This window comes from Papio anubis, chromosome 13 (genome assembly GCF_008728515.1).
Source record: "Papio anubis isolate 15944 chromosome 13, Panubis1.0, whole genome shotgun sequence".
Taxonomy (NCBI): Eukaryota; Metazoa; Chordata; class Mammalia; order Primates; family Cercopithecidae; genus Papio; species Papio anubis.
The window spans coordinates 93382567-93394467 of NC_044988.1; the positions used below are offsets into that span (position 1 = coordinate 93382567).

The window sequence follows — 11901 nt, forward strand, 5'->3', positions numbered from 1 at the left end:
GCGAGGAAGGAGGCAGAGAAACGCTGCGGAGACCGGGAGATGGAGAGAGACAGGGGGAGGCGGGCGGGGACGGCCGGGGGTACCGGTCGCCGGAGCTGGTGACAGCCACGGAGCAGGGGGCGGGGGACGCCGAGCGCTAGCGGGCGCGGGACGGCGGCGGGAGGGGCGGGGGGGCCGGGGACGCGGGAGACGCCGCGCCGCCCCCTCCCGGCGCTCACCGCCTCCCCCGCCCCCGCCCCCGCCCCCGGCCGCACGCGCCCGCAGCCTAATGACCGCAGCCAGCCCGCGCCGCGGCCCGCGCCCACTGCAGGCGGCCGGCAGCTGGCAGCGCGGGGCGAGCGGGGAGCCGCGCGCCGCAGCCCGGGTGGCAGCTCCCGGCTCCCGGCCGGCCCTGATTGATTTGTCAGCCGAGGCGAGAAAACGGCCCCTCTGATCCGCGCGCCCCGTCCTCGGCTCCCCGGGCGCCGGGCCTCCCTCCTGCGCGCCTCACCCGGCTCCGGGCCGGCCCCGCAGGCTGGAGCACCCCGCCGGCCCCAGGAGGGAGCCCTCCACCCCCCAGCCCGGGCCCCGGCGCCCCTCCCCGGCCCTGCCCTCCGCGCACCTCCTCAGGCTCGGCCCGGCCCGCCCGAGGGCCCTGGGGCTGCCGACGGCCCCCTCACCCCCACTGGGCACCGTGCCCGCGCCCCCGGCCCTCACCCTGCCGCTCCCCCCAAGCCCGGCACCCCCACCCCCCGCCCCCCGGCCCTGGCCCGGGGCCGCCCGCAGAGCCGGCCACACCCGCTGCGGAGGACTCGCCAAGGTAAGGAAGCGCTTCGGCGCGCCCCGGGGGCCTGGAGGGCTGCGCGGGGTGCCGGCAGGGCCACTGCAGGCACCCGCGGACCCGGACCGGGAACCACCGCTGCCACCAAGCCGGGAGCACGCTAGGGCCCCGTCTGGGCTGGGAGGGCTTTGGGCGAGTCGGGCTTGTCAAAGGGAGGACCCGGTGGGAAGTGGCTGGCAGTTGCCGCTCTGTCTGGAGCGTGGGGGAATGTCACTCTCAGGTACAGAGATCTTCTGTCCAGGTCTTTTTCTCTTTTAAGGAATTCTCTTCCTCTGTCACTATCCTCTTCGAATCCCTAACATTTTATAGACATTATTTTCCTGTGTCTCTTTTGAGGAATCACCTCTTTGCCTCCCTTCTTTTCAAGCAGGAGTCTTTTCATTCGTCTTTCCCAGTTAAGCACATCTTCTCCCTCTCCCAATTTAGAAGGATTTTCTTCCTCTTTCTCACTCCCCAGTTTCAAAGGAAATTCTCTGTCCCCACAATTTGCAAGCACCTTCTGTGGCTCACTTTCCCATTTCCAAGGCTAGACCCATTCCTGTGCTGCCCTTCACCCCCCCAATCCTGGCTGTGCAGATCAATTTGTCTTCAGCTGGAGGGATCTACCTTGTGTTTTTCTAGTGCACGGGCCAGCTATGGGGACTCCTCACCCAAAGCAAGGCACCAGCAATCCCTGGCAGCCCGCAGGAAAGGGGCAGCTGCCCAGCCGAAGCCCAGGTGCATGGGGCATTTGTTTCCACGGGGCAAAGAAGGAAGACTTTACCCTGAAACAAAGAATTGAGACCAACCGAGACTGTCCCAGCCTCTTCGTTGGCAGAGGAATCTCAGCTTCTGGACTGAGGAGCTACATCTATCCCCCTCCCCCACCTCTTTAACTTTAAAATAGTTTAATGAACACAGAGAGAGAAATCATTTTTTTTTTTTTCTGCGTGGTGAGCAGTCTACAAAGAGAAATGGGAAAGGAGGGAGAGAGCCTTAACTCTGATCCCCGCAATTAGTTCCCTGGGATTGTTGGGTGGGGGGGCAACCCGGGAGCCTCAGTTCTTCAGATACAAAAGCATTTAGATCGCTTTAGACCGGTTAATCCTGAGTCTGGCTCGGGTCTCTTTTGTTTCCCAACTCCATTGTGGGTTTTGTGCAGTTTCTCTCTGTTCGCGTGATTGACTAGCCAATAGATGGTAATTATCCAAATGTCCCCTCTGTCCTTTGACTGACTTCTCTGTATTATGGGCAACTGTCATGCATTCTGTCATTCCATATCATATTACACATATTATCATATGAAGCCTCCCCCCACCCTTTAAAGGAGGGAGCCTCAGCCCAGATGCTGCTGCTTTTAAAAGGAAGGGCCCCGAATAATTTGTGCGGGGAACGGTCGGGAATATAGAGCAGGGGACTCCCGAGATGGGAGGTTCTGCAGGTAATTTGTTTGGTTGGGGGGTAGGGGTGGCCTCTGAGGTTGGGGTTATAAGAACTGTGCTAGGGGCTTGGAGCAGGCTTATGCCAGCTTGTATTCCTCTGGCCAGGATCTTGGAGTAGTTTGGATGGATCTGGGATACCTTCTGGAGAAACTTGGAATCCATTTTTTGACCCCAGAATATCAGAAAAATCTGCAGGATCGGGTCCTTTGGGAGTAATTAGTTCTTAGCGACACATGCTCAAGACAACAACCCTTGGGAATCCCAAAATATATCTCTTCTACCTGTGGCCCTTCACAGGATAAGTCCTTTGGACTCCTGCCCCGGTTTGCTGCCAAGCAGGCTGGGGATGGAGGAGCCAGCTGTGTCTGTTTCAAACCCCCACAAGCTGACGCTGAAGCTCTGAGAAGGGACAAGCTTTTCCAGTGATGCTTTTGCACATATCAACTTAGTGCCCCTTGGTGCAGTTGTGCTTGCCATCACTTAAGAGGGAGGCAGGATTTATAACAAGGAGACTTTGCAGAGAGAGACTCTGGGGTCCTCTGAATCTGTGGGCAGGACTAGCCTTTCTTTTGCTAAAATGTGAAAGAAGTGTTTTATTATTGCAATGGATATGAAGTGCCGCCCAGATGTACAGCCTCACAGGCAGTTAATTACCTCGTTCTTCATCAAATATATGAGCAATAAATTCTCCAGGAAGGGAAGTGTGTGTGTGTGTGTGTGTGTGTGTGTGTATGTATGTAGATAAATAGGTGGATAGATAGATAAATGCAGGAGAGAGAAAAACACACTCTTTTAAGACCACGGAAAGAGACGGACTATTTTATGGGAAGCTTGATACACTGCTGCAAGATGCTTTGAATTTTTCAATGATCAAATATACATGATCAAGCTGTGCATGTTAGGGTGCGAGGTGCACCAACGGTCAATGGCTATTGATCAGGCTGTTAAGTATTTCTGTTCAGTTTTATAAATATAGATGGATCCCAGATGATTTAAACAATTGGAGACTTAAGAAACTAGCCTTCTACATTTCTTTGGAGAAGGGGAAATGGCTGGTCAGTTACATAAACCCAAACCATTGTTCACCCCCATACTTCCTCCCTACCCCCAAAATACCTTGGAAAGGCATTTTACAAATGTGAGACTCATTTGCAAGAGTGTTCAAAAATAGAGTAAAAATATTCCAAATGTTTTGTTTGGGGTCTGCCAATAATAGTCACCTTACCTGAGCCTAGCCTTATTTACAGGCTGGGAGTTTACTCTCTCTCTCTCTCTCTCTCTCACACACACACACACACAATTTTGCAACCACAATTTTGACCCAGACTGCCAGAGAGATGGGGAGGGTGTCATTTCTGGGAGTGGGATCTAAGGTCCCTAAAACCCTTCTGGTTAGGAACCCACATGACCCTTCCCAATGAACTAATTTCTCACCAGTCTAAAGATCTATTTAGAAAGGTGTGGAGGGGGTGAAGGATGGAGATTTAAAGGTAACCTCTAATTGGTCTGGAAAAATTCGGCTGATGACACTTTGAAAACGTCCCTGTTTCTTTTTCATTCTTTCTCTCTCCACCGCCCCCAATCCCTTTTCTATTTTTCTCTGATATTACCTTCTAGAAATTAAAAGTGGACTTGAAAGAAAGGAGCAATGAAAAACAGTGAGTGGGAGGAGAGAAAGCGAACTTTTTATTTTTATTTTTATTTTTTTTGTGGTGCATGGCAATCTTAATTACAACCACCCAATTAGCTATTTTGTATTTTGTAAAAGGATTCAAGAAATCAGCCTTCTCCCAGATCGGTAAAACTTAAGCATACAGACAATTAATAGTTATGTTTTGTTTCCACATCTTAAAAAAACAAAGTGTAGATTTTTAATTTTTCTATCTGCAGACCAGTCTTTACCAGCTAAGTGCCCCTCACTGGAGGAGCTGAGGCATCCCTATTGATAAAACCCCGTGGAAATTGAACCAAAATTGGCATCCCTCAAAAAAGTTGATCCACCTAGAAACGGATGAATCAGTCCTGATTGGGTGGACATGCCCTTTCACCTCATTGTGTCTGACCTATCACTTAATTAATCTCTCCCAGAGCAGAGCTGTTGACAATACCAAAGATAAGCAGTATTTTGAACAAAGCAGGAAGCTTTTAAAAGAACAAGCCACAGTGAGGTTTGAGCCTCTTAAAGATGTGTAAATCATCAGCATTAGGATGTAGAGTTCCTTTATAACGTAGCTGAAGCTCAGAGGTGATCCCATCTTTACTAGAAACTTTCTGTGCCTTTCTTTAGCCATGGATGTCTTTAGACATTGATATTCTGCCTCTCCCCTCTGCTGCTGGTTCCCTTTCTCCTGTCTCTCCCTTTCTTTGGATTCATACTCTCCATGGCTCCTTTCCTGAAAATTGTCCTCTGCTTTCCAGCCTTGCCTTTGGCTCTTCAGATCCTTTTTATAGTGTTAGGGCTATCGAGGTGGTCAGTTTCTAAGGCTTTGGGGGACAAACTATTGACTGCATCTGCTGGTACCTATGAAGGAGGACATTTGTGCTGCAGGCACCTTGGTGACACCCAGGGAATAGTTCATTAATTAAAAGACTTGCTAATTGCTGCTTGAATTACTGTACAGAAAGAATGAAATGAGTATGTAAAAGATGACAATTTGGGGAATGCATTTTTTTTTTGTTTAAAATATTTTTATAAACAGGTCTTAGAAAATGTGTTGCTTTTACTGTTGACTCTATCGTCAACAATTCAACTGAGCTTCAATTAATGATAATATATGGTCTGGGATCCTTCGCTGGGCCTGATTGATGGAAGAGCTTTGTTGAATTTGGTGCAGGTGGCACTGTTTAATAAGCACAGGAAAGAGTGAATAATGTAGTGCTTGCAAAGAGAAGTAAATGCAAAATAGATCGCTCTAATTATGGCAGCCCCCAGGAATGGAGACGCAAGCTGAAATGGCCAAGTAGCTGGGAAATTCCAAATAGTGTCGATTGTCCCCTGCCTTTTTACTTTCGAGGGCTGACACGGTAACTTAAAAGTAAATTTGGGTGAGCTCATCTGACTCAACACAAGCACAAATTCAAAACCTGAGTCTGATGACCTATCAATGTTTGCCTTCACTGTCTAGAATCCATTACCAGATAGTAAAATTCAGCACTGAAACAGGGCCATCTGAGCATTTCTTCCTGCAAGAGATCAGCACAAGCTCATTACAACTAGCATTCATATTTTATTGCAAAGTGTCAGGAGCTTTTGTTTTTGTTTTTGTTTTGTTTTGTTTGAATTTCTTTATGCTTGAGAAAATTAGCCTATAGGAAATCAAAGTGTGAATACTTAAGCAAACAGAATTTCTCATATACCTGCAAGGGCTTGTAATGATTTTCATTCATGCAAAGATAATCAATGGGACATTAGTTGTTTTAATTAATGGAAGAATAAAAATGTTGGGGAGGGGTGCCAAGGGACTGAGCTTCAGCTGAAGCATATGTGGGAAATGACTCATTCCTCACCTAAAGAGACAATGCCAACTTCCCAAAAGCAGTAGAGATTTGCTAATCAAACCAGTGGAAAGTTGGACTCGGGCACGGGAGGGGTCCTGTTGAAAGTGCAGGGTGGGAGATGGTGGCCACACTGGGCATTTTTCCTCCCCTGCAATCTCACTGTTCCCCTCAGAAAACTACCACGTCCTACATCATCTTCTAGGAGAGGAATTGTCTTACTTCCTAGGAAGTTGCACTTTGTGCTGGGAGCCTAGTATGCTTTGTGATGATAAAATAGTGCCAGTGGCTGGGAAGCTCAAATCAACATTCTTTAGCCTGGACTAAGGAGAGGCTGGGGCTGAATGGGTGTGCTAGACATGGGGTGATCTGTAAAGCAGTGGCTCCAGCAAGTGGGTAGAGACCCTCGTCCTCTGATTGAGGACCCAAGGAGGAGCCAAGTCCAGCATCTTTAGCTAAAAACTCCTTTTTGTTATGTAGAAATGTTTACCAAACCCACCTCCTGTCTAGTCAGTGCTGGCTGGGCAATCCAGTCGATAGGTGTTAGTGTATGGGAAGCTCATAAAAGGTTTATGGGGAAACTTGTGCTTAGAAATGGAGTTTAGAAGTGTCCTGCCGTCAGAAAAGGATGGCAGAGATGCCTTTGAATGAAGAAGGGCTGTGATAGGAAAAATGTGTGGTCTCAAGTGCTTGGAAATATGAGTTGTCAGCCAGTCAAGAGTTCATCTGCTTCCTCTTCTACCCCCGTCCCCACTTTTTCTATACAAAATCTTTCGGATTCTCCTTTAAGCAAAATGTGGTTTCCTATGTGAGAAAATTTGTTGCGGGGTTTTGTTTGTTTGTGTTTGGTTTTTTTGTTTTTTGTTGTGTGTGTGTGTGTGTGTGTGCTTCAACCTGAAAGGCTTGCAGAGCAACCAGGTTAGCAAAATAGCCTTTCTAGGACTGGATATTACTTTGGGCTAGATTAAAAAGAAATGATTGTCAATAAATGACTGTAGTTATACCAGTTGGGGAAAAAATGGCATCTTTTGCAACATTTACTTTTTTTTTGGTTTTGCTTCCAGGGAAATTTACATCCTTGCGTGGAAATTAGCCGTGAGGGGATGCAATTAGCTCTAGTGTATTTTGTTACAATTGTTCTTTAAGAAAAATCTGATCTGACAGATTTATAACTGTCGACAATGTGATTTAAGCAGGGCCTAGATACAAACTTTCCCCACCCTAATCAATAATGGTAAATCCTTTTGCTGAGGTGAACAATCTCTGACCCAGTATTCATATTTCTTTTACCAATTCCCTGTAATAAAATTGAACATTTTGTCACCACTTTGAGAAACACTGCCAAACACCTTAAAACACATGTCACATGCCAGCAGCCCCTCATTTCGCTCCTCCGGGAGTTTCTACATCTGGAATCATAATCACAGATAAAAACCTTGACAAAATTGCATCTGAGCACATTCCTCTCCACAGCCTTTACTTTCTCATAACATTTAATACAATATTAATACCTGCTACCGAAAAGCAGGAGGGAGGAAAAGGGCTGCCAACCTCCACGTTTCCTGATGCATCATGTTCAAACCTGAAATTCACACTTCGTGTTTCATTTTAAGTTCAGTGCATTTAACAGGGCCCTAGAGAGAGAGCCCTGGTTAGTTCCCCAACCTGCTCAGCTGACGCCCAGGGAGGCGGTTTCAGAATTGTTCAGATTGCTGCAGGGAGAAGAGGAGGAGGAATTGGGCTCCTCTCTGCCTGCAACAGGCCAAGCTACTTATCTATTCTAGTGTCACAGACACGGGGTTCCTCTTCGGAAACAACTAAGGCTCCACTAATTTTTATTGTCGATAGCGGTGATAAGCAGATTTTCTGTATAGTGTGACCAAGGCAATGAGCTGATTTCATAAAGAAGGAGATAGCTATGCCTGAACTGATTTGCTGCTGACTGACAGCCTCTCACATCAATATAAAACACTCCCTGCTTTGCTGAATGAGGCCCACAAGCCTGGGAAAGGTGTGTGGGGGGGTCCTCATTGAAGATACAGGGCTTTTCTGCTCTCCCTGTGACTCAGCCTCACTCCACCCTTTCTTGGAGATAACCGTAACCCTGCATTCCTGTGCAGTGGCAAGGAATCACCCTTCCTCTGCCTTACAAACAGGAGACAGAGGTTAGAGAGAAGGGGAAAGTGCAGGAAGCATATCCCACTGGGGGTTTCCTGGGGGCATGTATGATACTCTGGAGATGGACTTTTGCATGTTGGTGGCTTTGTTCAGTCCCTGCCACTCTAACCAGAATTGGGGTTGAGACAGACTAGGATTGTCCCCTCCCTTTACAAAATGTAAACCTCCAGGTTTCTGGAAGGTTTAAATCGGTAACATCTCTAACACCAGCCTCAGTGTAGAGGGAACACACACACACACACACACACACCCCTGAGCATTTCCACTTTGGTGAGGAAGGAGTATAATTTGCTGAATGGTGCAAGCAAGCCAGGAGGACAGAAGATGCTACACTTTACTCTGGGAATAGAGGCGGGCAACTGGCCCTGTGACTGCAGCCAACAGCTTTAAGAACACAGTCCTTTCTGCTTCAAGGTTAGGGGGACATTCTCGCCTCTTTCTTCTTTGCAGTTATTATTCAAGAGGCTTCCCCCGACCCCAGTCCCTAGCACCATCCTCAGAGCTTCAGACCATACACTGGCAGTGAGCAAAGGGGGCCCCAGGCAGGCGGGTCTGGGGCCAAGGAGGGCGGCTCCCCTGCGCGGATCCTTCCCTGGTGGCTCCCAAATCCGGCGTTTTCTCTGCCGCCTCTCCCTCGGGGGAGACTCGGAAAGGCTGCAAAAATCTGGGCGCCCGCTCGCTCGCTTGTCAAGAAGCAAACTGTCTTCACATTCTCCAAGAGCAACATCCCTGCCTAGGAAGAGGAAGGAAGAGGCAAAATAAATAAAACCAGTTAATGTTGTAGTTAACTTGCAAATCAAGTAAATCTGTTGGTGCCGTATTTGAGAAATAAACCATCACAGCGTCACAGCAAACACACACTTCTGAACGTCTTCATTTTGATTTAATGGTATATCAGCGTCAACTATCGCTTCCTCTGCTGGTACACACGGCCTGATGCCGCGGGAGGAGGGTGCCCATGTTTATCACCGAGTGAGATGACTAATTACACCTTGTCAATCACCGGCTATGAAGACATAAAACCAGCGCGCACAATGAAGTAGTTGCCTGCAGCGTCAATTAGTTGGCGATTCTGAGGTTATTGCGTGGCCCTGCTTTGGCCGCCTCTAATAACGGGACAGAGCGCCGGGAACCGCGCACTGATCAATCACCCTCCTTCCGCGGCCGCCCGGCTCCCTCCCTTCTCCCCCGCCCGGTCTGGCCTCACTTTCTCCGCGCGGCTTGCGCTTCCTCCCTTCGCGGCCCCGGCTCCGTGGCGCCAGCAGCCCCGGGAACCCCGGGAAGTTTGCGCGCCGCAGCTCCGCAGCCGGCAGCCGGGAGCCCCGCAGCCTTCGGGGAGCGCCGGGGCTGGTGGCCCCTTTGTTGGAGGAGGCGTGGAGGGAGCGCTTTTGTTCTGAGTTAGTCACGGTGGCCGGCTGGAGGCTGCTACCTCATTATGCGCCGGGTCTGCTTGTCTGCGAGGAAGCAGATGGTGGGGAGGTAGGCAGCGGCGAGAGTGGCCAGACCTGAATTCCGTTCACCTGTCACCTCCCACAGAAGGCAGGTTCGGGGGACTTAGGGATTCGTTGCCACTTTCGGGGGCAGGGGGAGGTCCAGGGGCTGCCGTTTCCGGCGCCTGCGAAGGTTCCTTACCTGTCGGTGCCCGCTCCCCCCACCCCCTGCCTTTCCCTTGGCTGCAGCTTCTCGCACCGCGTAAATGTCACTCACGTGTCAGGATGTGTGTTTACAGCCTGTTCCTCTCCTTGTTTAGTCTCCGCGGACAGGGCTCAGCGGTTGCGTGACGTTCCCCGCCACTGGGGGAGATTAGCAAAGTTACCGGCCTCTGGACCCCGGGGCCCAGGCGCCCAGATCCCGCCCCGCGGCAGGAGATGCGTTTGAGCCTCTTAAAGACCGAGCGCGTCCCAGCCTGATGCAGAGGGATGAATAGACAAGCGAACCGGGCGGGAATACCGACTGCCTGAGTATCTGGGGTCGGCCCAGCTTTGGACGTGGGCTGCTGGTCCGAGAGGTGGCGACGGAATCGCGTGTACGGGGGAGTGGAAAGTCGCACAGTGTGTTTCCACGTTTCTTGAGCAGCCCGCGACAAGAGTTGCTGAGTACCCCACCCCCCGCCCCCAGATCCTAAGGCAGCCCCTCGAGCTTTCAAAACGTATTGTATCCAGCCCTCCGGGGAGCGGAGTTACACCAAGGACAAACACTCTAGCGTCGTTACAAATTTTTTCTACCCCTTGGGCGACCTCCAGATGAACCCTGGTGACTCTTAGATTGGATTTTCATTCCTTACTTTCTTTGAAAGAAAGTGCCCCAGATGCGTCAATAAAACATGCCTATGTATCCGTGTAGGCGTCCGCGTGCCTGCGCGCCGGCCATGTGCAGGCGCCGAAGCACACGTCTGTGTGAACACACGGGCACGCGCGTCTTTGGGTTTAGTGGTCCTTCCCTCGCGTTGGGGCATCTGTACACATGCAGCACATACACATATAATTGTAACTTCAAGTTTTTTCAAATATGCAAAACGACCTCGTAGGAGCACTTGCAGTGATTTAAGTAGAATCGCCTGAGCACGCAAGTGCAGGTATAACGTGCAATTTACCATTTTGCAGTTGCATCCTTCTTCCCAGCTCTGGACACTTTACACCTGATGCGCATGTGTAAGACCCTAGTGCTATAGTGGTGCTGGCTGTGATTTTGCCAACAGAGATAAAATTCGTGCTCGCTGTGTTTTTGCCAACAGAGATGAACATGTATATTTGCACACATGAACACAAGTTCATGTGCTTGGGCATTACACGCATACATATATTTGTGCACACATATATTTGTGTGTGAAAGTTACACACGCGAAAAACATGATTTCATCCTCAACTCTGTACCCTGTGAGGTAAACCGCAGGTCCTGACTATCCCCTTACCTGTCCTGGCAACAAGTCATTTCAGACTGACACCCGCCTTGTCTCTATTAGACAGAGCCAAACCTGCCTCCGAAGCAGACCCAGATGGGACTCTGTAACTGACGTGTTTATTCAGTTTTTGTCTACAATCATTTTATTTCCTAAATCCCTCCCCACCAGACACCTGGGCATTTCCCTCCAGTCCCCAGGAGACTCTAGGGTGAGCATGAAGCCTGGAGGCTGGGGGTGGCAGTTGGGATTTACCTAGCACGCTAGGTTGTTGGCCCCTGGTGAGGTGGTGCAGCCAGGCGGATAAGGAGGACTGGCGCCATCAGCAGGGTCTGAGACAAGGTGTGCCCAGTGGGCAGAGAATGGGCCTGTGGTTTTTAAGAACCTCACTGATATTGAATGTATCTTGGAGTGAGAAAGTTTTTAATAGAAAAGGAGAGGGCGTGATGAAATAATTTGCTAAGTGCCTACTATGGTCCAGGCATTTTACATCCACAGTCTCTTTCATTCAACACATCCATGCGGAGGAGAGCTTCTTGTCTCCTATTATAAAGGTCAGAAACAGGCTAAGGGAGGAGAAGTCACTGTCTAAGTTTACAGTGCATGTAAGTGGCAGAGCTAGGACTCGAACCCTGGCCTTTCTGAGTTCCTAAAGCCATGCTCGCCCCCACTCTTCCAGGCTGGGGAGAGAACGGGAAGAGCGAGAAACTACACGCTGGGCTGCAGACTGGGCCCTAGCGGGCTTGGAGCGTGGATATGCTGGCTGGCCCCCCTCCCCTGGAGTCACAGCTCTCGCCGGTCTCGCCTCTCAGGCTCAGCCGGATACCCAGGAGGCCTGCGCGGCCGCCTGCAGTCCGCTGTGCAGAGCCCGGGCCGAAGGCGGAGCTCGATGGGAAACGGCCGAAGGCTCTTGCAACTCTGCCCCAGGCCTGCCTTCCCGGGCCTCCCAGGCGGGTGCCGGAGGCCGCGGCTCCAGGCCGAGGGGAGACCGCAGTGAGACAAGCATCCCCTTGCTGCGCCTTCTTAGGATAGAGGGTTTAATTTTCCTTTCTGAAGATATCGCAGGAAGCTGTTCGTATCTTAAAAAC

At 50.4% G+C, this 11901-nt stretch overlaps 1 long non-coding RNA gene across 1 annotated transcript; it reads right to left on the reverse strand.

Moving 5' to 3' along the window:
- Positions 1-8230: 8230 nt before the first annotated feature.
- Positions 8231-9995, reverse strand: LOC101011156. Its single transcript, XR_162582.4, has 2 exons — positions 9622-9995; positions 8231-8647 (listed from the first exon to the last, which is right to left on the reverse strand). It is a non-coding gene; the product is annotated as an uncharacterized LOC101011156 (long non-coding RNA).
- Positions 9996-11901: the final 1906 nt, after the last annotated feature.